This window comes from Poecile atricapillus, chromosome 20 (assembly GCF_030490865.1).
Source record: "Poecile atricapillus isolate bPoeAtr1 chromosome 20, bPoeAtr1.hap1, whole genome shotgun sequence".
Taxonomy (NCBI): domain Eukaryota; kingdom Metazoa; phylum Chordata; class Aves; order Passeriformes; family Paridae; genus Poecile; species Poecile atricapillus.
This window is the reverse complement of record NC_081268.1, coordinates 1,735,779-1,762,060: the sequence shown is the minus strand read 5'-3', so window position 1 is coordinate 1,762,060 and position 26,282 is coordinate 1,735,779.

The window sequence follows — 26,282 nt, the reverse complement described above, 5'->3', positions numbered from 1 at the left end:
GTGTGCTTGGAAAAGCAAGTTGCCACTTTGCTGAAAGCAATGGGATTGAGACAAGAAAAGAGGCTTTCACTTTTGGATCAAGCCAGCAAATTCTCTGTGCCAAGAGGGAACCTGGAATGGGTATTAAGTCTTGCAGGAATGCTGAGGGAACTGAATATGTGTTCTTGGCCTCGTGGCAACAACAAGGGAGTGTATAAAGCAAACAGTTGTGAGCTACTGAGCTCAGCTGTTCACCAGGGAGATGAACGGTTTGCTGGAGCTCCAGTTTCCACATTAGCATCATACAACAGCCTCATCTATTAGTGCAGTGTGCTCTCATGTCGGAGATGCTGTTGCAGCACTGAATCACTTCCCAAGACACTAACTTTTTAGTTTCTCCTCAGCAATAAGGCTTTTTGGAAAACAAAATATTGGTCCCCCAAGAAATTCTGGTATTTCAGATCTTTTTTTTTTTTTTTTGGTCCTAAATTGTGATTAAAATCAAAATGTTGAAATGTTATATTAGTCAAAATATCTGAAATATTTCAGTTGGGGAAAAAACCTGCAAATAATTTCCAAGTGTCTGAGACGATATATAACAATAAAGTATATAGGGATATAGAGTTCAGAATGTAGGAACAAATGGTTCAGAAGTATTCCTATTTCAAGCTTTGTTGAGCTGCCCATGTTCCCAGGGAGCACTTCTGTTCTTGATGAAATAGCATTTCCTGGTTTTTGACATTTGGTCAAAAGCATTCAGGGCATCTCTGCTCAGCCAGAGTGGCTGTGGCAAGGGCGGGCACAACTCTTGTCACCCAATTTAATGTTTGTTTTTGCTTCAGCTGTAACCCTGAAAGTCTCTTACTCTACCTTTAGCATTATCTCTGTGTTATTACTGCATGATTTGGAAATTAAATCCGGGCTGTGACCTTTTGTCATGCACGTTGGAGGATTTGCTTTTGGAGTAGGCAGTGGTACTGGTGGATTTGATGGCTGTTCCATTGAGTGTACTGGTTCTCTTTACTGACAGGCATTTCTCACCTGTCAATGTGCTACTTACTGCCCTCAAAGTACACGGGACACTTTGTCTGTCTGTCTGTCTGTCTGTCCATCTGTCTGTCTATCCACAGTCCTCTAACAGGGCTGCTGAGCACTGGTGCCTGCTGAGAACACACCTTGGGTAACACCATTAATCACCTGCCTGATGAGCCTATGCTTTGAATTACTTGAAATACATAAAAGTGCTGCTGGTAATTTGCTCTTTCCGAGTGTTTCCCTGGGATTCAGATCACTGTGGCTGAAGGTGCCTGTTCCCTGGAGATGGAAGGAGGAGCACCACCCCAAAGCAACCTCTGAGGAGGGGTTGTATTTCTGTTTTCCTTCTTTCTTGGGCAAAGATCCTGGTGCAGGTTAATCCTTGAGCTGAGCACCTCCACCCTTTGTGTTTTATTGTCTGGCACACATTTTGCAAGCCAAATTGCTTAGTGTTCACCAAGGCGATAGCCCAAGTCTCTTGGCCTCGGCAACAGGCCTTCCCTGACATTCAGACAGCCTCAGGGCCTTTCCTATCTTTCTAAACACTTTCCTTCTCTCCTGTAGAGCTGCCTTATTACAGCAATAAAAATAACAAGGTCCCTGCAGACCTCTTTATAAAGAACAATTTAGAGCCAGGAGTAAGTGTGAGGATTGGGATGAAAATAGGCTATCACAGTGCTAATGTGATATACAGGTACGATCCGTGTATTATATTGGCACAGGGAAGTTGTGTGTCTTGGGAAGCAGAGACTCAGTGTGGGACTGGTTTAGGTGGCTGCAGACAGAAACAGTGGGTTTGACACCCACCCTATGGGAAGGGCCTGTGACAGCCTGGAGTGACAGGTTTGGAATGGGTCTGTCAAATGTAGGGAATGCAATCACCAAAAATAATGTAAATCTATCCAAGGACAATATTAATGTTTGTATATGTTAGATTGGAACAACAAATATGGTACAAAATCCTGGATCCCATTGCCCTCATTTCTGTGGGCGTTTTCAAGTCCTTTTCATGGCCTCCATCAGAAGCAGCTGGGTTGAAGAGAGATGTACAAAACAAAGGCAAAAAGGTGAAACCACTCCAGATCCCACCTCCTACCTCAAGTTTTGCTGTGTCTGCCCCTCTGATCTGTGTTGCTTCAGATAGCTGAGGACACACAGGCACAAAGCAATGGCAGATCAGTTACTGAGCTTGCCCAGGGCAAAGCAGAGGGTTAAATGGCTTGCAGGGGTGACAAGCAAAGGTAATTGAAGCTTTTGCAGGTGGTCTGGGGGAAGAGGAAAGGAGAATGGAGTGGTGTCCCTTATGGAAGAAGTATTTCTGAACTGAGAACCTGCTGGTGGTGGAACTGCGATTTTCTTCCAAAGGTCAAAAATCCCGACTGGTACATGGAGCAAAAGAATGGGCTCTGCTGCAGCAGGGGCAAGGGCAGCCACACCATGGAGACAAAAAGCAAGAACTGCAGAAAATGAAAGGATTTTATTCCCATCTCCTGCTTCATTTCAAATTGAGGGTAAAGACGAAACAGGCTAGGATTCGTAAGGAGGATTTCAGGTATGTACAGGAGGGGAGCAGTTTGAAGGATGACTTGTGTTACTGGCACTAGCACAATATTACTGTATTATCTTTATATTTTTTTTAAACACCCTGAATGCATTGCAAGACGTGTGAAAACACAGCAGCTCCAGACATAAGTGAGGTGGAGCAGATAGAAATATAAAGGCTTATTAAGAAAAGGTTGATGTATGAATCACAGTCACATGTTTTTCTCCTCCTGCTCTACACACAATTTTTAAAAATTTTATGTTGTTTTTCAGGGGAAGTGAGGTGTTCCTCTGCTTACACAGAAATTTTGATTACCTGCTTCAGGGCTGTTCTGTTCTATGATCCTTTCTTCCAGAGTGGTTGCCCTCCAATACCTCTCAGTCTGAAAGGCTCCTGCTCTGCCTGGCAGCTGGAGCAGAAAGTGCTCCAAGCACCGGAGCCCTGACAAGGGGGCTCTTCTACTGACTTCCACTGAGGTGTGCTAGATTCCAGTGTTTGCTCTGCAGCTCAGGAGAGCAGGCTCTGCTGGGCAGGAGGAGCTGCCCAGCACTGGGATTTCCTGTGCGACATCTGCCCTGCTGGCAGTTTGAAACAGAGCAAGATGAAGGTCCTGGAAAACCCAGAATGCCTTTACCTGGAAACCTCATTAAAGGGAAATGAAATCGCTTTTGCTGTAACCACACTCAGTGATAACTGTAGCAGCTTGGTCTCTCACTTCCTGTTGCTGCCCTGCTCGTAGGGCTCAGCTTGGCTCAAGAGCTTGCAATGCTGTGAGACTGCACCCAGAACCTTGGACACTTACCTGTCCCTCATCTTCTAGTTCCAGGTGATTCAAAGCCGATTCTAGTGTGGCTGCTGCATGGACACAGGAAAGGATTGAAGCCTGTTGTTTTCATTTTAAGAGTATAATGAGAAATTACAATCCAAACTAAGGAATTCAAAGCTGAAACTGCACTTTTCAAGGGGTGCTGTGACTCCTGGTGATCACAGTGGCAACTCTTGCCCCAGCACAACAGCTGGAGTCTCAAACAGACCCTGGAGCCATGGCAGAACTTTATAATAAAAAAAAATGATGTGAAAAAATTGTTTTTGTCTTTCAGTATAGCTAAGGGAGAAAAATCAGATGACAGAGGAGGTGCAGTTTGCCATTGTCTGGTGAGATTCAGAGAGCCACGTGCTTGGTGAACATCTGGCTTCAAGGCCGTTGTGAGGATGGAGCAGGAGGGGAGTGAAATGAGGCAGCAGGATAAGGCTCTGTCTGAAGACTTTGAAATACAGGTGTACATAATGCTGAAAAAGCAGAATGAATGGTAACCTATTTTGTGGCTTTTTGATGTCTACCTTAGCTGCCAGTTCTGGTAGCAGCTTTGTCAGTTGCTGTTTTACAACAGAAGGTGTGTTGTTCTTGCTGTATTTCTTGTGCTGTCTCTGGGAAGAGGGCTTGCTCTGACCATGCTGGCTGAAAAGCAGAGGCCCCTATCTCATCCAGTGACCCCCAGCACCAGCCTCAGAAGCCAGGCTGAGTTAGAGCCCTTCTTTCAGCAGCAGACTTCGTGTGTCACAGACCTCCTGCTTAGAAGTGCCCCAAAGGGCTGAACTTCAGCTGGATGACCAGAGGGACGTTTTAGCTGTGGGCTTTCCAGTGTTTGCCACGGGAACAGATCCACTCTGGCAACAGGCTCTGCCCTGCTGACCTGGCAAGTGGGATGGGCACAGCTTTCACAGGCCCTGTCCTCCTGGTCCCATCGTTGGCCACGTACCTGGGCAGCTGAGGCCAGGGGGAACAGAGTCCTGATTTTGTTTGGCTCAGTGCTACTCCATTCCATCCTCTTGTTTTTGTCCTGGCTCATTCCTTGGCTTCTCTAAGATGTAACTTGGCAGGAGCACAATGCCCAGTGCACACACTTGGCAGCCCAGCTCTTGCTCCATGGGCTTGAGTGTTGCTAAATGAATGATGCAACTGACTTCTGAATCCAGGCCTCTCTTGCATATTAAGTTACTGTTGCCTCCTCAATATGTTTTTCTGTACTACAGGCAAGTCCCTCTGGTCTTTCTTTCTGCTTTAGTGAGGATTATCTGCCCCATATAAAAAGCCTACCAAAGCTGTCCAACATTTGGGCTGGTCCCAAGGAAACTTAAGGACCCGCAGGGCACTGTTTAAAAAATATAAAACAATGTCTTTCTGTGCTATCCTCCACAAAACCTCCTGCTGACCATCTGACTCGTACTCCAGGCAGTCACTCTCCAGCCCCCAGCTGTCCTGCTCCCCCTCAGCAGGACGTGTAACACGCCAGGCTGTGGCCAGCAACACCTCATTTGTCCGTAGCTCGAGGCGGGCGTGCAGCTCTGCTCTGTGCCTGCCCTGGGAAGGGGTGGATGCTGGGAGCCCCCCTGGCAGAGTCTCCTCCTCGACTCGTTCGAGGCTTGCGAGCACGAGATTGCTGTAATATTGAGCAAGGTTTTCCAACACATGCTTTTCTCTGGCAAATCGCCACCCACAGTGCCGTGTGCCAACATAACACTTTGACTTAAAGAGGGAAAACTGCCAGATAAATGTTTTAGTTGCAGGCCTGTTTCATTGTTGAATTCTAAAATCTTGGCGACAGCCTTTGCCAGTGGATGGGGAAGCAGCCTTGCTGTCGATGCTGGTGAATAGGGACTAAAGCAAATGTCTTCAGGGATGACATTTGGTGGACATCACCTGCCAGCTAATTACATTCTGCTCCCTGTTTCTGCACCAAAGGCATGCAGAGTGAATCAGGGACAATGGAATGAGGGACCCTTTAATTGTCCAGTGGTCAGCAAGCAGCAAGATTTCTTGTGATTTTGAGGAATATAGCAGTGATTTGGGGGCACTTTCTAAGCCTGTAGATCACTTTATTAGTGAGATGCAGGTCATTCATGGTTAGGGGGATATGTCCCCGGTATCAAGCAGCACTTCACCAGTGCAGAACAGTACTAGATAAAGGAAGGTTTTCATTGCGTTTAAGTTCCTGGCACAGGGTGTAACAGAGCTTTGCTCTCTCTGTTCCATGCTGGAACCCATCTGCTGGGGTATTGCCATCCCTGGGCTCTGTTAGCCACATGCAGCCTCTCCAGCTACCTTGGACACAAAGCAAATGGGGGTGGGTGCACAATCCAGGCACAATGTCATCAGCAGATCCTTCTGAAACAACAAAGATTAATGCTACTTTGCTTCCCTCTGCCTGGATCTACAAGCACAGAGGTGTCAGAATAATCTGCTCTTCTGCCCCAGACACAGAGAACCAGATATCAGCAAAATGTTAAGTGATAGGAAGGAAAAGGCTGAACTTCCCTGTGAAAGCACTACTTGCAATAGAAAAAAATGACAGTAATTGTTGTTTTCTAAAGAAACCCTTGTTTGCATGGCCTATGTCTTCCAGGGTAGCCACCTACACAGCTTTTCTTCATCAGAGATCATTTATTTTGTTTTCAGATCATTGTCTACAGTAATTGTCTTAAACAAGAGTAACTTCCTTTCTCTTTATTCCCTAGTGGTCTTGATAGGTTTTAATTACCTTTAGGTGGTTCTCCGTATAATTGCACATCAAGTTCATTAATGATCACAATATGTTCACCTAATAGGTTTCCATTAAAATCCAATGGGTTCCCATCAAAATGAGTTATGGGAACTGACAGAAAACTCACTAAAATCCCAGTGTCTTTAGTTACAGTGAATTAAACATTGTGTCTATTAAGAAAGATAAAAAACAAATGTCAAGACAAAAAAAATCGTCTCACAAATTGATAAATTTATATGTACAGTTTGCAGAAACTAGCAAAAGGCTCTTACTGCTTTTGGTCCAAGCAGTGAAGTTTTGCCACCTTGGCCATATAATTAAAGTTCAACTAAATGAACAGGAAAGAAAAAGCTAACTTCATTCTGATGCATTGCGCTTCTGGAGGAACAGAGAAGTCTGGATCCCTGCTGACCTCAGTTCAGTCCTCCCCACGGCTGCTGGGGAGCAAGGGAGAGAGCAAGGGAGAGAGCACAGGGCTGGGAGTGCTGGGGGTGCTGGGGGTGCTGGGGGTGCTGGGGGTGGCAGTGAGTGCAGGCAAGAGGCAGCTGGGCTGAGAGAGTGAAGGGCAAGGCCAGAGTGCATGGATGGAGCCATTCTGGGCACTCCCAGCCCTGCACCTTCCACTGCCAGCAGGTCCTGCCTCTCTCATTTGCTCCATCCCCTCTCACTTTCCCTCAGTCCCAGCTCAGCAGCCTCCTGAGGCCCTGCAGCAAACTGGAGGAGCTATTTTTCCATTCTGCTCTCTTGACCCTTGATTTCTTCAGTGACTGGCAGCCCAGGTGTTTCCCAGGGATGGTTGGAAAGGAGAGGTCATTCCTGCATTTTAACTAGGAATGTCTCCAGGCTGTGAGGTGATGTCAGCCCTGGGGCTGTTTGTATCCTCTCATTCCATCTGGATCTTTTAGGCTAAGAGCATCTTTGAGCTGACAAAGTGCCCAGGACAAACCTTTTCATCTGTACCAGAGCTGCCCCTGCAGTGTTAAGCTCCATTGAGTGGTTCTGCTGCTACATATGGGCTTCTGCTACAGCAGGTAGGACTTTGGTGAAAAAATCAAAGTGCTCTAAATTCCAGTAAGCAAATCTGTGACTCTTCATGGCAACTCCACATTATTCCCAGGTTGTTTGCTATTTTCTCTGTTCTTCCTTCCCTGCTGCCTTCATTATCACACTGAGTATCACCAGGGCAGCATGACAAGAATCTAGAGAGACACATTATTAGGACAGCTGTGTTCATACCTCTGAACTGCAGCGTTTGTTAACAATTCTGAGCTTGAAGAGGGGGAGGATGGCAAAATCTGCTTTTCCAAATTAGAAAGATGTATTTTAACAGTGTGTCTGAGTGAGTTACATTCTCCAGTGGCTAATAGTGACCACTCAGGGACCTCTCTAGTGCTCTGGCACACAGGAGACCCCTTGGAATGGCACAGACTTGGCAGGAGAATGTCAGATGTGCCCTTCCAGGTGTCCCACACAGAGCATCTGCAGCATGACCCTTGCCTGCTCTTTGCAGTGTAGGGCCTGTTTCCTGTGCCCAGGCAGCCCTGGCCCCACACAGCAGTGACAGGGCATTGAGAGCTCTGTGTACTCAGAGGCAGGACAGTGGCTGGCAGGCAGAACTTCAGCAGCATTGACAACAGGCTCCTTAAAACAAGGGGCAAACTTGGAGTGCAGCAGCCCCTGCTCCGAGCAGCTGGGCCAGGGGCAGGATGGCAACTGGAGTGGCTGGAACTCCAGGCAGGGATGTCCAAGGCTGGGATGTGGACACTTTAATGGGACCTTGTGTGATACGCCAAAGGACTCGATTTGCGATGAGTTCAGCTTTCATTTTGTTGCCACAGAGGTTGTGTGCCTTTTAATGTTAGTTTGCAAGAAGGCTGCTGTGAGTGCAGAGGGCAGTACCTGTCTGTGCATGGACAGCTTCGGTCTGGGATCAGACTGCCTCACTCTGGCCCTCAAGGGAGATCGGCTGCATCGCCTTGAGAAACAGAGCTTGGGACAGGAAATCTGGGCATTACTTTTCCTCTTTTAATTCCCTTGTGTGTCTAAGCTAGGAATGCAGAGCTGCCGGACACAGACCTTTCCTTTCCTGTTGCAGCCAAGTGCCAGCAGCCTTTCAGGGGTTCCCAATGCCCTCAGCAGGAGGTAGAAAGTGAACAGAACTGGCTTCCTGCCACAGAAAGGCTTTTGTGCCTGTTTCAGGCAGCTTCCTATAGTTCCCTTAGTGCCAAGAGGGGAACCAGAGGAAGTTCCTACAGACAGAAATGTGTTATTACTATTTCCTGTTATGAAAAGCCAGCAATGCAACAAATCTTAGTGGTTTCGTTTGTTTATGTTAAAATGAACTAAGAAACTTAAATTTTTATCACGTGTAATTAAGTTAGTGTTTTTCTTTGCAGTTGCTGGAGGTAATTTAGCATTTTAATTAGCTCTAAGCTACAAACACATGCCTGACCTTAGAAAGAAGCAAAAAAACTGTTTTCTGGCACTTATAAGTAAATAAAATAGTCCTCTTCTCCTCTTGCCACCATCTTTTATTTAGTGCTGCTAAAAGGTACCAGAATGTCAACCTTGGAGATTGATTCTCCTTCCTAGCCTGGAGTCTGTCTGTTCCCAGAGCGCTGTTGCTGAAGTGCAGTGGGTTCCTGTGCCATGCTGACCTTATCTGCTTGTTACACTCAGTCACAGCTAAATAAGCATCTGCAAGAGAATGCAGCGAGGGCAGGACATGGAGGGCAGCCTGAGGTTTGCAGAGCTGCCTTCTCCCCTCCTCGTTCCTTCTTTTTCCGTGCCCTTCTCTCATTCTTCAGCTGCAGATGTTTTAAAGCCATCCTGATTGCACTGGTCTCCAGTTGGTCACATTTTTTGTTGACTGGCTTTTTTTTCTTTCCAGGAACACATGTGCTTTGCTTTCTCTCCAAATCTGTCACTTTTTATTAACTCAAACAAAATGTAGGGAAGCAAACACCTCTTTGAAAATACTTCCAGTCATTTGATATGATACTGTCTGAGAAATGCTGAAACCATTCCAGGGCTCCAAGAGAGCAGACTGTGGTGGTGTCAAGGAGAGTTTTCCAGCACGTGCAGCTGGGTGCACAGCTCCTGTTACAGCCTGCCAAGGCTGCTGTGTCCGGCCCCGCGCTGCTCTGGCCGCTGCTGCTGGGTGTTCCAGCAGGGATCTGCAGGGCAGCGCCTGCTGCCGCCTTTCAGGCCATGGGACAAGGCGTGCACATCACGCACTTGCTTGCCCAGCCTGGCTTCCTGATAATCCCTATCCCATTCAAGTCATCTCATCTCAGCTTGCATGCAGTATTTCATGCATTTCAATCACTAATATGGGCCAGACAGGGAGCAGCTCCACGGTGTCCTTGCCAAGGCTGGGATCAGAGCACCGGTGGTCCAGCTGACCTCAGTGCAGTCCAGCTCATTTACATCAGCTGAGAGTCTGGAGTACCTGGGAATACAGTGGGCTTGGCTTCAGAACTGAGGAATGGGGACATGGAGATCTGGACTTGCAGGGTTTGTGGTTTCAGTGAACATAAGGCACCTCCTGGCTGCGACGGGAGTGGTGAGTGCTCAGCACCTCTTAAAGCCAGACCTGGTATGTGACTTAACACACCCCGTTACACAGTACTGTGTCCTGCTCTGTGGGAAACTGCTTTTGCATGGGTGAAGAGAGACAAAATATTTACCATTAGGAGGAATATTGTTTCATCAAGAGAGACCACTTTGTAGCACAGGCCAAACTAGGTAGGTGTGAAAGCTGCACACAGGAAGGCTGAGCTGTGCTGCAGTGCCTGGCTTCTCCTGATGCTGCACAAGAGGCGAAAGCTGTACAACATGTGTGTGGAGCCACAGCTCTGCTCCATTTTTTATGGAAAAGCTCAGGTGTTTTCCAAGATCAGACATGAGATGTTGTTTGACACATATGACTGCCAGACCAGAGAGGAAAGATTATGTTTTCATATTAACAGTTCTTGGCAAGCTCCAGATTTTTCAGCTTTTCATAGTTTGCAGAAGTGCCAAGAACGGAGGCAAACAAAGGGTGAAAAATATTTCATTCATCCTGTGAACAGTGAGTTCAGGGACACCCGTTATTAATTGACTCAAGTGCAGAGCTCTGGATCCAACCCTGGGCAGGAATGCTCTCTTTTGAGACCTGCCTTCTTTGGATCTTTGAAAAGAAGAAGAATGCTTTCTGCATGTGAAAGCAGTAAGTGGGATGGAGCAAATGCAGGGACAATTTAGTGAAACTCTGCTTTCTTGTCAAATTGAGCAGAAGATGTAAGTTTGTACATACCAGAACTGAAAGGCACTTACACTCTGGAAAACAGTTCATAAATTTCCTTGTGTTCCACACCCTCTCGATAAAGTCCACAGCAGAGAGCCCCTTTTTATTGCTGAGGGAGACATATGCCCAAGGAAAGTTTTAAAGAATCATAGCTACCTCCTGAATCTTCATTAACCTTCCCCCATTTCAGCACTGGGGCAGTTTCCACTACTGTGATAAGTCTTGCACAGAGACAATGTTCTGCAAAGCAGGAGTCTTAAGATAAAAAAAGAGAGTCTTCATACAAATTATACTTTGAATTCAGCAAAATTATTGTATGGGTCAAAAACTTATCAGGGCAAAAAAAAGTATTTGGCATGTCTGTCTGGATTGTCTCATTACTCCTGTGGAATACTGAGCCTACAAACACCCAGCGGTTCTGGGTACCCAAACCTGGCTGCTCAGGCACGAATTGCCCCGTGCTGCAGGGTCAGAGGAACTGGCACCGCTGGCAGCACCTTGGGCAGCACCATTGGCTCTTCTCTCTCTGGCAGCGATGTGGGAGCTCCGACCTGGCTGCTGGGGAATTCGGGCGAGGGCACCACAGGCTTAAGCAACACTTTTCATTGTTGTGGTAACATCCGGCAATACAAGAGCTTTGTTTGGCTTGAAAGGCACAGGTGCAAACTGATGGGGATTTCAAACCTTTGTGAGCAAAATACTTCTTCCTCTTCCAGCCTTGATATATCAGACGAGTTCCAGCTTTCAAAAGCAAAAGGTATCAACAAGCACGAACTGCACCGGAGAAGTGGCTTTGCTGAGCAGTGTGTTTCAGTGGAGTGATTTAGGGAATCTCTCTATGTACAACTTGTGAACTCTGGCTGAGGTTACAGAACTGCTGCATGAATGTTTCAAAGTATGTTGTTCCACATGTCACGTATCTTTCAGATCAAGCATAATGGAGGTCCCTTGTGTGTGAATAGGTCCCACTAATATGACAAAAAGGAGGGTTGCAGCCTAGGAAATGCCTCAGATGATTCTGTCTGAGAGCTGGAAGAACTGGAGAGCCAAATAGGGCATAATGCTGGGCTTAAGCACAGCAGAATCTGAGAAGCTAAGGAGGAATTCAGACTCCCTCCTGCACAGAGGGGAAGCGTGATAAGGAACACAGTGAAGAGATCATGCTTTCATCTGATGGAGAATGGTGTGTCCTTTATGACCCTTGGACCAGCCACATTAAAGGATAAGATTTGCATAGGAGAGGAAGAAAGAACTAAAGATATTTCTCTGTCCTTCGGAATGAAGAGCTATTTTCTGCTGTCTCCAAACACTGTTTCTCAAGCATGCCTCCTGATGGCTTTCAACAAGCCACTGGGTTATTTTACACACTTAAAAAGCATTCCTGATAGCCACTTTTCAGTTGCACACATCATTTTTGAGTTGATTTAATTTCTGCAGGCTCATGATAGACTGCCATGAGCACAGAGAGCTTCAAGTAGCAAGGTGTTGAAGAAGCAGACTAGTTTCTCTGAAGGAAACACAGTGCTTGAAGTACTCCAGTTCTGAAAGCCTCTCTTATCCAGTGGTAAGTACTGCTGGGAGTAATCAGCAGAGCTAACAGCATGTGCACAGGGAAAGATTCTGCCTGAGTTTCCCTATGCCCGTGTAAATCCAGGTCCAGCTGATAACAGAAGATGAACACACTGTATGGAATGAGCTCCCCAGCTGCAAATGGCAAAATGAGTGTTCCCAGCATAGGTGACACTCACACTAAGTGAAGGCAAACACAGACATTCAGGGCTCTTTGGAGAACCCCTCTCCAGAAAACAGACCTATCTGATTTCTATTATGGGAAGGAAACCAGGTGGCGAGAGCTCAGCTGGTCACTAGAGAATGAGCAGTATGCACAGGCAGCATGTCTCTGCAGTGTGCAGGAACGCAGCCAGGACATTCACTTTGGGGTGCCAGCTCTGGGAACGGGCACTTCCCAGGGAGCAGCAGCCAGAGCAGTGGGGTGCAAGGCTGTGCACTGCAGAGCCATCTCTGAGTGTGTTCACAGCTCCCACTCAGTGGAACCTGTTCTTTGTGCCCTGCTGGGGCTCAGGAGGGCAGACCCCAGCCGAGGAGCTGGGTAAACACGAGGGGCAGAGCACCACCACTCTCTGAGTGCAGCAGCTGCACAGAACTGGGCTGCTTAAATCCTGCCCAGCACTCCTGCCACTGAGCCCACTTAGTCACTGCAGTGACTGCAGTGTAGGCAAGCCCCATTAGAAATAATGCATAAAGGTTAATGAAATACTTGTAGCTATTTTAATAAGTGATTAATCTTTTATTACATACTGTAACACAGTCCAGCAGAGCAATAGATTGCTTTTAATTGTAGCTTATCATTATCTATGGTAACTTGCACTGATGTGCTGGTAACCATTTTGAACACATGCTGCTTATATATATAACAGGCCAACCACTCTAGTTCATTATTTATTAATGCCTTTTAAGCAGAGTAAAACTGGGACTGTAACACGAAGCATAATCAAGGAAGGTTTGCAAAGTATCTCTGATATTGCAGGACTGGCTGGGAATGCCTGGAAAGATAGCAGTGCTTGGTAGGGACTCACACAGGTGGCTGCAGGGCACTGTGAGCAGTGGGGCTGGGGATGTTGTAGAACTTTGGGAAATCAGGAATGCTGCCATGCTTATGTGGGAAATTCCAGCTCAACCCAGAGCATCTTCCCCTACAGGAACCCCTAAATGAGCAGCTGATGTGGGTCAGCCCTAACAGACAGTGGCCTATCTTTAAACCCTACTGTGGGGATCTGTCTTTGGCTACTGCTGGAGATGGGACACAGGCTCGATGAACCCCTGCTGTGGCCACACACAGCTCTGTACCTCTACCAAAACCTGCCAGTGCAACACGAGTGTCTGTTGAGGCTCCTGCAAGCATCCGGCTGTGTCTCTGTCATGGTTTGCTGCGTGTTTCCAACTGCAGTGGCAGTTCAAGGATGTGTGACACAGAAGGAGCCCATCTGCCAGTGAGATAAGGGACTCTCCCTTATGCTTGTGGTTGGATGCAGGCTCCCACTCTTCTGCTTTCAGTGTTGCCTGAAATTTGCCTAGCAGCCACTTTAGTTTTAAAGTGTAGATCAGTGATCTGGATTTACACACTGCCTGGGGTTTGTGTAGCTGTTCTTGCCGTGTGAACATGTGGGTTCAGTTTTTAGGTCTCTGTGCACAGAGAGCAATCTTCTTGTTGTTAGCTCTATTTAAATAAAAGCTAGTGAAGATACCTCTGAGCATGAGTCACTATCTCACTCTCTAGGTCTTGGACTTACTTCTTAGAAAATGAAATGGAGAGATACTGTTGCCTCCCTCTGATAATTGTCAGCAAAGAGGGTGATGTGAGTAATGATCTAATTTTATCACGTTGTGGTTTGAAGAGGCATCAGACTGGTTGCAGGTCTGCAGTTAGAGTCGGCTGGCACAGGCTGACACAGTCCTCACCAGGTCTGAGGCAAGATGGAAAACAGAACATGAAGGGGACACTCAGCTCAGGGTGCTTATTGATCCATCAGGGAAATGCTGGGTGTTCCAGGGCCAAGCAATCTGGTTACACTGACCCCACTGGGCTTCAATAAAACACCAAAGTGGTCATTAGCTCTTAGGAAAATTCCCTGTTTTCAAAGCAGTGTTGCTCTGAGTGCTCCCTTCCCCTGTGTGACCCTGTGGATACATGGACAGCTGTCTCACACGGACTCCCCTTCCCAGTTATTCTCCAGCTTTGGTATTCTACCTGGCTGGATGGGCCAAAATTTGCCACATGATCCTTAGAAGCATTGAAGCAATGACACAGAGGGCAGGATTCATGCCAGTTTATCCATCAGGATTATTTCCATGTGTTTTTTCTGAGCCCAGTTTCTTATACTTTACAAATCCCAAGGGGTGTTGAGATGAAGCTTTCTATGGAGTTGTAGTCCTCACCCTGTTGAAGAGTCTGTTTTAACAGCAAAAATTTTCTTTAAATAGCAACATCAGTGGGCAGAAAAATGTACAAGAGGTTTGGTTTGCCGCAGCTTTCCTGAGGAAGAAGGACATGAGTCATCTCTAAATAAAGTATTTATAGGGACGCTCACCTTGGGGCAAACGTCCTGCCTAAGGATGCTGAGTAGGGACAGCAGAGTGAGGAACAAAGACACTGGAAACTGCAAAACCAAATTACATCTCAGTGTTTTCTTTTTCCTTACATCATCCTGCAATTTACTGCTTTTGAGAAACCACAGACTGATGTGGTGCTAAAAACAAGGGCAACACCTTGGATGACAAGAGTGTGCCAAGAAAAGGATTTCCTTTTCTCTGGAGCTGGAGAGAAAGCAGCTGCAGTTCAGCAGGCAAAGAACATTTTAGATCCAGGAGAATAAAATGCAAACCAAGTTTTTGTTATTTCAGGATCATGGACCTAGTTCTAGACCTTGTCTGAACATCTATTGAGTCCTGAAATTATCCTAGGAAGCCTTTCCTGTTGATCCTGGGTCCCATCAGGCACCTCACAATTACCCCAAGCATCTTTGTTTAATGTTTCATTCAATATCTGTAGATAGGTCTCATTTTCATGCTGGAAGGTGCCACATGGAGGACAAAAAATGGAAGAATACACAGAGAAAATGACCTTTCAAACATGCCCCCACCACTCTTCCCAGTTGGGCCTTAGGGTTTAGGTGCAAATGAGAAGCACCAGGGTCTCACTACCCCCTCCAAGTAACATTAAGTATCAATAATGGAAGTGCTTACAGATACCCTGTACAATTCAACCCTTATCTTTTATTTATAGCTGACAAAGCTCAGAGAAGGAAAAAATATCATCATACTTTAAATAATAGAAGGTAGAGGTATTAAAACTACCCAGGCAGTTACAGTAGTTGCAGAAATGTCTCCCAGCAGACCTGAGTGTGTGTACACGGACTGCATTTTTAATTTTTAAAACATATTTCTTTCAAAATTATTCAGCAATACAAGAAAGCCACTTTTATGGGGTGATAAATTACTGTAATAAAGTGTCTTTTGTCCAAGCATACCGACAGAAAGCCATTGCAGGCGGCAGAGACAGGCGTTAGCCCCCAGAGAGCCCAGACCCATAAGCAGAGGAGAATGTTGATTTGTCTCACATGTTTTTAATTACTTTTAGAGCATTCTGTTTTTTAACTGCATTTTTGGTCTCAGTTAACATTTATATGGAGGTTTGATTTCTCTGTGAGTTTTGAATTATTAGACCTTTGCACTGATTCTGGAGAGCTCTGCTGCCCCTTCCCTGCAGTCCAAGATAAATGACTCGGTACCTGTCATTTACGTGCAATTAGAAATACTTTGATAAGATTTATATTCCTTTGAAACTTTAGAAACTTCTTGCAAGTATTAACTGAAAAAGGAATCACAAGTGATAATTAGGGGTCTGATCGAGCTCCCTTCAGGGCCAGTGTGTTTTTATCCCAGCTACGTCCATCACTGCAGCAGGCTGCAGGGTATTGCAGATGCAGATGGAGGCACTCGGCTCTCAGTGGACTTAGCGCCAATGGACACAGGACTTTTCCTTGTCCCTCTGGACAGGAGGGTCAATCTTGCACCCTTTGCATCTTGATTAATCACCAGCATTGTTACTTTGTAAACCCAAGCAGAGTATCTTTAACCCCAGTCCTATATATACCTTATCCATGTTCTGCACGTAATTCTTGCCCCCAAAGCTATGGCGTTTGAACTTCACAGAATAAAGTACATTTAATTGGACCTATTATTTTCTTGCAGAGGCAAAGCCTTTCAGATCAGGCTTCAGCCTCTCTGTGCCAATGAAAATACACATGCCTAATTATTTCCATTTTTCAAAGAACCTCAAAGGCAGCTGATGAAAGGGACCTTTTGCAAAAGCTCACAGCAAACAGAGTGAAGTCACCTAATGTGCAGCGAGAGGAAGCAGTGATCTCCTCCTGTGTGCACGGGGCCAGCAACGCTCCACAGTGCCTTGAAAGAGGGTGTCTCGCTGTTGCTTTGGAAAAGAAGATTGCAGGGAAATGGCTGAATTCATGTCACCAAAGAGTTTTTTTGGAGTTTAGAGCTTTTAGGGCATCAAGTCTTTTTAGATATGACAAAATGTTTTACCCTGCTGCTGACACCTGCACTCACAAGAGGCACAGTCCACTGCCCAGATTATTCAGGTGTGTTTCTTCCCCAATTTGAGAACAATTCTCTCCTATAGTAATTTTTATCCTAAGGTCTTTGCTTTCACTGACAATATATTTTCCTTCTCTAGGTGTTGTGTACATAGTGAGTCAGAATTTGCTGTTGCCCTGAAAGGCTCATGGTTTAGCGAGCCATGCTGCTGTTATCAGCAGAGGGGTGGTGTGGGCAGTGTTCCTGCAGAGTTCCTCCCTCTTGTCCCAGCATTGCCTACTGCAGCCCAGCAGCCCCAGCCCACCCTCCCCAGGCAGTCCAAGGGTCTGTTACCTTCAGCTGGCATCTGTTGGCCTTGGCATGAGTTTGAGCTGAGACTCCATCCTTTTCTCTTTGGGAGCCAGGTGCTGTAACTTAAAAGGTAACACAAGTTTCTTTCACTTAGCAGAGGTTGAAAACCATTCCCTATCGTTTTATCCTACTCAGCTTTTAACACACTGTCTCTTCAAGCATGGCAGTTACTGGGCCGTGGTCTCAATGGTCTCACCCAGGCCAGTCCCCAAGCGCTTCTCTGTGTGCATGGGCTGGAGGTGGGTCAGACAGACAGACAGACAGACAGACACACACACACACACGGTAATGGTCTGGGCTCTCCCCCTCCTGAGCCGTGGATTCAGTGCCCTGACAGTCTGTAATGCACGGTCACTGATGAGTGAGCTGGGCAATCTGCGGGTGCCTGGCAAGGCACTGCCCGCTCTCTGAGGAGTCTCGGCCGCCTGGCAGGTCAGGGATCCCTGGGTGTGGTGCCCACGGCCCCTCCTCTCCAGCATCTGCCCCTGGGCACCCCCTCCTGCAAAGCGGGGAGCTTTCCCCGGTGCGGAGGGGAGGGACACGGCAATGTCCTGTCGTGGGAGAGCCGGACGCGTGTCAGCGCAGCTCTCGGCAGTGGGAGTGTGTCCCCAGCCAGGAGCATGGGCAGGCAGCGGGAGCCCAGAGAGCGCTGCGCTGCTGCCCGGCTCAGGTGGGAGCTCAGGCCCCAGCTGCATTTTTTCATACAAAACAGAGGATGAGCAGCTCCTGTTCAGCTCTCCACACACACCAGTTTGCTCCACTTGGCTTCTGTTGGTGTTACTTGTAGCTCTCTCTCTTCGGCTGTCAATGCAAGACTGATGCAGCCCAAAAGCTTTTGTCCCACATCCTTCAAGGAGATTGTTTATTATGAATTGATCAGCCTTGGAGAGCTTTGTTTAGGCCCAGACAAAGAGGTTTGTAACAACAGGACTTACTTGAAACAAAGACTGAACTTAGATTAAAAATATTATGGGTTTTTTGCTCAGTCTGCAATCATTTGCTCAACTTTTACTGACTTTGCCTTGTCTATCAGAGGACATTTTTTCATCTGGACTTAAGCCCAGCTGGACTTAAGCACAAGCTCAAAGCTAAATATGAGTTAAATTACTGTGCTGAATCAGGGCTTTTCTTCTTTCTGAGTTATTTTGCTGTGAATGCATTTTTGGCGCACATGAATATCAACTGTAGCTGTTATGCTAATAAAGTTGAACCTCCTGATTTTAATATTCTATATTTCTTTTCATTCTACATGGAGACGGTGATGACTTCTTTTGTATCTGAGATTTACATGCAGTCCCATATTTTAACAGTGACACATAATTTACATGTGATTAGATCAAAGTATTTACTTCCACGAGTTTTAAAACAACAAAATCTGATATTGAATATGCCTATTTTCCACACCTTTTAAGTGAATACAGAATAGAAATAGCAGCTTGAAGCAGCAGAAATTTCAAGAGATCTGAGTTTAAGAGAGAAAATTCACTGCACTCTCCTCCTTTCAACTGCTGCTGTCATGGCTGGGGAGTGAAAGTGGCAATGTTTTTAGAAATGTTTCATGAAATATTTTATAAGTGCAGTTTAAATTATTTTTAAGTCGGGTGATCTGCCAAAGCTTTACATTGTTAACGGAGAGGGAGAAATTGCTGCAGAACTGAGTGGTGCACTCGGGAAATGGAAAAGCACTTCCTGGTGGGAACCCACTGTGCTTCCCAGAGAGTGGATTCCAGCATTTCTTAGCTGTGTCCAGAGGCAGCCCAACCTGGAAAAGATGCGCATGTTTTCTGAGTGGCACGGGAAATCAAAGTACATCTGCAAGGAAATGAGCACAGACCATGTGCCGTGCCAAACGGGGTCCCCATTCCTTTGGCAGAATGACTGCTGAGCGATGGGTGTCTTGTACTGTCCTTTCCAAGCAAATTCAATTGCAGAACTTCAGCATTCCCGAACCCGCTTTTTCTGAAACTATGTACTTAAGTCCTCTTTCTGCCTGGCGGGTGAATTGTCCCGGTGGTTTGGATCTGCCTGGCGGGTGAATTGTCCCGGTGGTTTGGATCAAGTCCTCTGATGTCTTTCGTTCAGTGCCGGCTGAGTCCTGCAGAGATCCCCACTGGGTGACGGGGCTGCAGGGCTCACCCCCGAGAGCTCCCAGCTCTGCATTGCAGCCTTCTTGCTCCTCTTTGGTCAGGACAGAGCTGAGCAGAGCTCAGCCGCTGCCGGCTGTTTCCCGAGGTGTGTCCTTCAGGTCCCTCCCCCGCGGGGCCGCCGGCGCCTCAGGCAGCGCTGCCCGTGCCGGGCTGCAGAGCACGGCCGGGGCCCGGGGCTGTCCTGCAGGCTCAGCTGCTCGGTGGGATCGGTCTGAGCCGTGTCAGGCCCTTGCAGGAGCAACCCGTCCTTGTTTCAGCACAGCTGGGGGCTGTGGACACGGGCAGGACCCCGCACACCTTGCACAGACCCGAGCCGTGCCGGGCTGGGACGGGATCGACTTTGAGCGCTGAGCGAGCCCTAATTCGTCTGTCTTACAATTCCTCTCCTAACACAAGGGAATCGTCTTTCTCTGCTCTCTGCCCGGGCACAAAGAGCAGATAATTAATTCTCTGGGGTAGGGATGAGGCTCTGGGGAGGCTCCAGACGCTGAGTCCTGCCCTTGGAGAAACAGGAACAGCTGCCCTGGCCCTCCTGGTTGGGGATTTTTTTTTCAGCTTATCCAGATAATAAGATCCTTTCTCCTCTTAACCTCTTACCTAGAGTGCAATTAGGGGTAAACTGAGCCGGCTGCTCTGTAAAGAAAGATGCGTCCTTAACCTGCTAAGAACAACTCCTTAATTATTAAGCCAGCGGTGGGAAGAGTAGTCTGAGTCTGTCTGAGCCAGGTGAGCAGGGGAGCCTGTGAGACTCACCTGGCTCAGTGTGAATGCCACACAGTGCTTTGATGAGATTTCATCTGCTCAACAGGCTCTGTGAAGCAACAAGCTCAGAGAAATGAGTCCTGGCCAGAGCACAGAGCCCATCCCTCCCTGCAGACCTGCTCCCAGAGCCCATTAGTGCAGTCCGTGCTGCTGCCTGCAGCCTGTGGGCAGAGCCTCGTCAACTGTCCTGATGGCAGGGCCACACATCCCATCCTGCCAGGAGGACCACATGAACTGTCCTGCCAGCAGGGCCACACATCCCATCCTGCCAGCAGGGCCACATGAACTGTCCTGCCAGCAGGACCACACATCCCATCCTGCCAGCAGGACCACATGAACTGTCCTGCCAGCAGGGCCACATGAACTGTCCTGCCAGCAGGGCCACACATCCCATCCTGCCAGCAGGACCACATGAACTGTCCTGATGGCAGGGCTACACATCCCATCCTGCCAGCAGGGCCACACATCCCATCCTGCCAGCAGGGCTACACATCCCATCCTGCCAGCAGGGCCACACATCCCATCCTGCCAGCAGGGCCACATGAACTGTCCTGCCAGCAGGACCACACATCCCATCCTGCCAGCAGGACCACATGAACTGTTCTGATGGCAGGGCTACACATCCCATCCTGCCAGCAGGACCACACATCCCATACTGCCAGCAGGGCCACATGAACTGTCCTGCCAGCAGGGCCACATGAACTGTCCTGATGGCAGGGCCACATGTCCTGTGCTGCCCAGGGCTGCTGGTGTGAGTGCATTCCACCCTGTGCGTGTGCACGGTCATGCTGGTTAACCAAATCCAGCAGTCTCTGTGGTGTTCTCGTGGGAGCAGGCACAGTTAAATGGATCACAGGACACTTCCCACCTCTATTATCTGATTTCCCCTGAATGCATTTGTTCAGGCTCTGCTGCTGTTGTTTGGTGACAGCTGTGCTCACCCAACCATTTTCTAAAAGCAGAGTGCATCCAGTTAACCACTTCACCTGGTACAGCAGTGCTGAGGCTTGGGCTGGAAGCTGCCTGTGTGGGAATTTCTGTGGGAGCACAGGAGTAAGGCTGGTGCTGAGGGATCAGATGGACCTTGCAGCACCATCATTCCAGTGCTGTGGTCCTGGGGCTCTTCTGTGCAGGCCTTTTGTGAGTTTTCTTTTTTTTCCCCACAGTCAAGCAGCAGACAAGATAAGCTGCTACTGCAGCAGATGACTTACATAAATGTTAATGAGCATCTAATGTGTACATAATTTTCCTGCAAAAGGTGATCAAAGGTAGGAGAGTTTTGACAGGCCTCATTCCAGGGAGCAAAGTGAGGCAATCTCAGCCCAGGGGCCAGAGCTCAGTGCTGGAAGTGGTGCCTCCAAATGCAGCTGCATTCTGGCTCCATTTGCCTCTTTCAGGCTCCCTTTTTAATCTCTGTTTCAGCTGCCTTTCAAGTGAGCAGGGTTTTTTTCCCCATGAAAGAAATACTACTCTCTGAGGCTCATTTTTACTGTGTGTTGCTGCTAGAGCAGCACCAGCCGATTCCCATCTCCTGCTGCACCACCCACCTGCCTGGATGCCGTGAGGACCAGCAGCACATGGGCAGACCTGGGAACACACGTGCCCTGTTCATGGCATCCTTTCCCTTCTGGGGCAGGCTGGGTGGCTGAAATGAAGCCCTTTGCTGTCAGACAGAGCACAGGGAGGATATGAGACACATCCTTAATTTTTGTGAGGGAGTGAAGGCATCTTCAGCACGGATTCCAGCTATTCCCACAGACCATCACTGCTTTGTTGTGGGCAGTGTCAGCAAGACCATGGACTAGTGAGGCTTTGGGTGCTGAGCTCCTCCAGCACATCACAGGGCAGGGTTAATCCCTGGCTTGGCTTCTCTAAACCCTGCTGGTGGCCTGTCTGTTGTGCCTGACTCCTCCCTGCCCACAAGCCTGCTCCAGACGCCGTCTGGTTACTGATCTTGCACCTCATCTGGGTGTCTCCTTAGTCTTCAGTAGAGCTGAAACTTCCCCACACCCACCCGTTGTAAACCCAGAGCTGGGGGATGAATTGGATGGCATTTCAGTTCAGGGCTGCAGCCTTCATTCTGAACTACTCCAGATGATAAATACTTGTGGACTGACATCTGTAAAAGCTTTACAGCTCCTTCTTAACTGAAAGCAGGGCTTTTCCTCCTGATTTGCTGTGTCCTGGTCCCTGGAAAGAAAGGGGAAGGAAAGGGGACCCTGCTGAGCCCTGGGAGCACCTGAGCCCTGCCTGTCCCCTCTGGACACGCCAGACTTGGGGTGGGAGTCCCTGAGTCATCCTGGCTGGTACAGATGATTAAAGGGACTCAAATGATATAAACATCCCATTTCCCATTTCAAGACATCCATGACCCTGTAAGACAAGATCTGGGAGATTAATTATTGCAGATACTGTTGTCAGCAAATTATGCCTCTTTCTCTGTTGTCCCTGATCAGATCATGATAATTACATTTACGCTTTGAAATGACTGAGGTAGTAATGAGGAGCTCTTGGTCTGCAGTTTGTTTGTGACAGGAAGCTGCCAGCCTGTACAATTGAAGTTTGCATCACTCTGGTTTGACATGCAGTGCACGTGGTAGCATTTCCCTTCCCAAACCTGGGGAGCATAACTCATGGCATCAGGTGCAAAAGGTGGTTTATGAGCCCATAATTCCCTTTATGGAAGATTCTTTCAGGGTGCTTTAGGACTTGCTGGGCTGTGATCATTCCTACCAGTAAACCGGCATTCCTGGGATGTTCGCTGCAGGCTAATGTCAGAAGAACATTTTATCCCTCAAATAACAGCCTCTACATGGTTTAAAAACTTTTCTCTGTAATGAAAAAAAGTAACAGTGAAAAAATTGAAGCATTAGGCCTTTTTCTTAACAAAAATACTTGGAACATTTCCACTAAAAACATTCTCTAAGAAAATGAACATTTTCATTCCAGACCTCTGATAAGCACATTTTGCACAGACAGTGCTTCTCATTTCCTTCCCACTTTATGACCAGTCCTGGGTCTGACTCATTCCTGTCCATCCCACTTGGCCACTGGTTTCTGGTAAGAAAATAGGCTGATAGAGATGGGAATGGCTAATTTTTCACTCCGGAGGACAGAGATCTCTCGTTCTTTGCTGTTCTTGTATTTTCACTGTTTTTTATTGAAACATAAATAGCCTTGAACAGCTCTGCTCTTCTGGAGGCTGACAATTGACTGTAGAGGGACAATGCTATTGTTTCTCCACAAGTAGTTGAGCAGACACCTTGGAACTGGAGCAGGAAAGAGGATACCAGGGTATGCATGGGCATGGACAGCTCAGCCATCTCTGCTGTTAGCTCTGAGATTGAGTTCTGGCAGGAGAGCAGGAATGTATGACTACAGAGAAAGAAGTTGTATCTGATAAAAGGCCAGGCGTGGGAAGAGATGGCAATAGAGAGCGTGTTTGGTGAGGAGACAGCCCCTGCCTTCTCCTGCCTGCCACACAACCCCTTGTGCTCCCTGTGGAAGCAGGGGCAGGGCTGCCCCCTCCTCCCCATCTTGTGTGTGGAGGCAGCAGATTGGTTTCCCTCCTGGTGCTTCCACGAGCAGCTCTCGTGTGGCAGCCTGCCTCGTGCAAATGAGCTGAGCTGCAGCTGGGCAACCAAAAGAGGTCCCAGTTTCCTCCGACAGACCAGATCTGGCTTGCAGGTGGCCTGCACCGAGTGCCAGCATGCTGGAAACTGCTACCAGGAGCAGGGTGGCAGCCGGAGCTCGCTGGACCTGCAGTAGCGGCTCTGTTATCCGGCGTGTTGGAGCCAACTCTGCTCCTCTCAGTTCCCAGGCACTGTGACATATGCTGTCTTAATGCCTCTGGCAAATTGGAATCAGCTTGGCTTTTTCAAAAGCCCTTTCATACAAAGGGCTGACATTTTCTGTGCTTTATTCTGGAGCTGGTTTGGGTTGTTAAAAATTATACCCAGTGGGTAGGAGCTGCCATACCTCCAGTTGCTTGTGTGGCCACTCTGTGTTTTATGACTCTCTTTTTTAAAATTTTATGTTGGTGTAAGGAGAAGGGAACATTGTTTTGAAACAAGTCTGTAACAAGACTGCAAAAAGATGTTGAAATAGATCCGGAAAAGAACAAGTGGTTAATACCTGTCTGAAGAACAAACTACCCCGTCACCTCAAGGACAAGGCCTCCAGCTGTTCAGTTATTCCGCCTGGATCATGGGCTCCAGCTGTAATTTCTGTTTCACTAGCTTAATTCTACACTTTTTTTACACTGGCTTTTGAAAAATGCATATTTATTCTCTCTCTGCCATTTCCCATTAGCTGTAAATGCCTTTCAGTGGGTCACACTCTCAAGTGCACTTTCCAAACCTGTGCACAGTGCTGCATTGGGACACTGAACAGCAGGGAGGAAAGTCAGAGATGGGACCTGAGTCCACTCACAGTGCTGAGCCCAAATGGAGCAAACAGTGGGAACAGCACTTGTCTTGTCTTGTTCTTGTTCAAGAGCTTTGTCTTGTTCTTGCATAGTTTAATGGCTCTCCCATCCTGTTTTAATGTCAGCACACACAGAGGCACAGACACACAGTCCCAACAGCAACAAGTGCACTGCAGGTCTTCATAGTCATCTTCCAACATACCCTGGAAATGCAGGATGTGCTGCCTGCCCTCTCCTTGGATCTTCATCCAGTGTTTTTTTTGCTCATTTGGTGGAGCAACTCCACACCTTGCAGCAAGGCTGGTGTGGGCATTTTCACAGCAGAGAAACCAAGCAAGGCTGTGGAAAGAGATGTGGGGAAAAAGAGTGAAAGGAACCCTCTGGAAAGTCAGGAGAGATGTGTTCACAGGGTTTCAAGGGGACATAGCATTGGAGCAGTGGTAGAAATAGAGTGGAATTGGGAGAAACTGCATTGGGCTGGGAAGTGGGATGTGCACTGGAATTGGAATCATTTTTCACAGGAAGTGGCATTGTTTCAGCCCTGTGACTGTGCTGCCCAGAGCACGAGGGCACAGCAGTGACTGATCTCTTGTTCTGTGCCTGTTCCCAGGACATGGTGCAGTGTCAAAACAGGACTTTCACTTCTGTTCTGCAGCAACTATTTCAGACTCTCTGATTCCATATATTGATCACAGATATTCCAGACTGCAGCTCTGCCCTCTTGGGCTGAGGGTGACATTGTCCACAGGCTTGTTCCTGGTGCCTAGACTGGGAGAGCCTGTAAGCAGTGCCAGTCTGAGTGCCTTGTGTGGGAGGGACAGGTTGGGCTGCTGAGTGAGTGATGCTGACTCAGGTGACTTTGAAAATTTCTTTTCCTGATCACTTATGCCAAGGACTGCTCCCCAAAGTCAGTCAAATAAATGCAGAGCTGCCCCAGAGGGACTGAGTCAAAGGGAATTTGAACTGTCCTTGACTGTGGGCAGTCTATTGTGGAGGACACAATAGACTCCACAATATCGGAGTTGTTACTCTATTATGGAGGACAATAGAGCAACCTGGGGCTGGGCTGTGGGGCTGTCTCTGTCCTGAACACCCTGGCCTCAGCTGAAAACAGTCCCGTCCCTTCCCTGGGCCAGGGAAACTGTGCCACAGGCTCCTCAAACTCCTTCCCTATAAGATGCAATGTGGAAAATCCCCTTCCCCTGCTACCTTCACCACAGAGCCCCCCTAACTGTGGCTTCCTGCCACCATGTCCCCTCACAGTGTCCCTCTGTCCTGCTTGCAGGGAAGCATTCTGTCCCCGAGGGAAAGCAGCTCCTGTCATTAAGGGACTGCATCCTTCATTTTCTCTTTGCCTAGTTCTTGCATTAGCTCAATCCCATGGGCCATGTAGAGGACCTGAAGCTAGAAAGGGTTGATTTGTCTTGTTCTTGCATAGTTTAATGGCTGTTTCCCATTTATACCGTGCTCTGGAGCTTTAGTGAGTCCACTCTGGTCCATTAGATCACCCCAGTGAACTGGAGAAAATGAAACATGTCCTTTCTTTGGCAGTGGCTCTGTAAACAGTAAGAAGAGAATTAAGCCCTACCCAGTAGGGAGATTCCTCTAACAATTATTTACTTTGAGCAGGCATATCTATATTAATTTGTTTTAGGTTTGCTTGGTTTTCTTGATGAAGATTACAGAAGACGAGTTTTAGAGGAAAGCAAATTGCTTAATTGCCGTTCAATACTGGGGGTATGTCTTGGCTTTCTGCATTTGCAGAGGTTTTTAATAGAAATACTAAGTTTGGGATGAACGAAATATGATTGGAAGTGTGTGTGTATCTGTGGGTATGTGACTAAGCAGCAGTTTATATTTAAGCACATCATTAAGTGAGTTAGTGAGGAGGGCAGAGTTGCTCCACCAGCCTACTCCTCCCTTTCACAGACATGCATGAGTGTTTATTTGCAAGGCTTTTGTTGCTATTTCCTAATGAACAGTGGGGTAGAAATTATCACATGCTGTGCAAAAGGCAATTCAGGTGTTTCTATCTGAAACAATCCATAGGATTATGGGAGTTCAGTTGCATTTC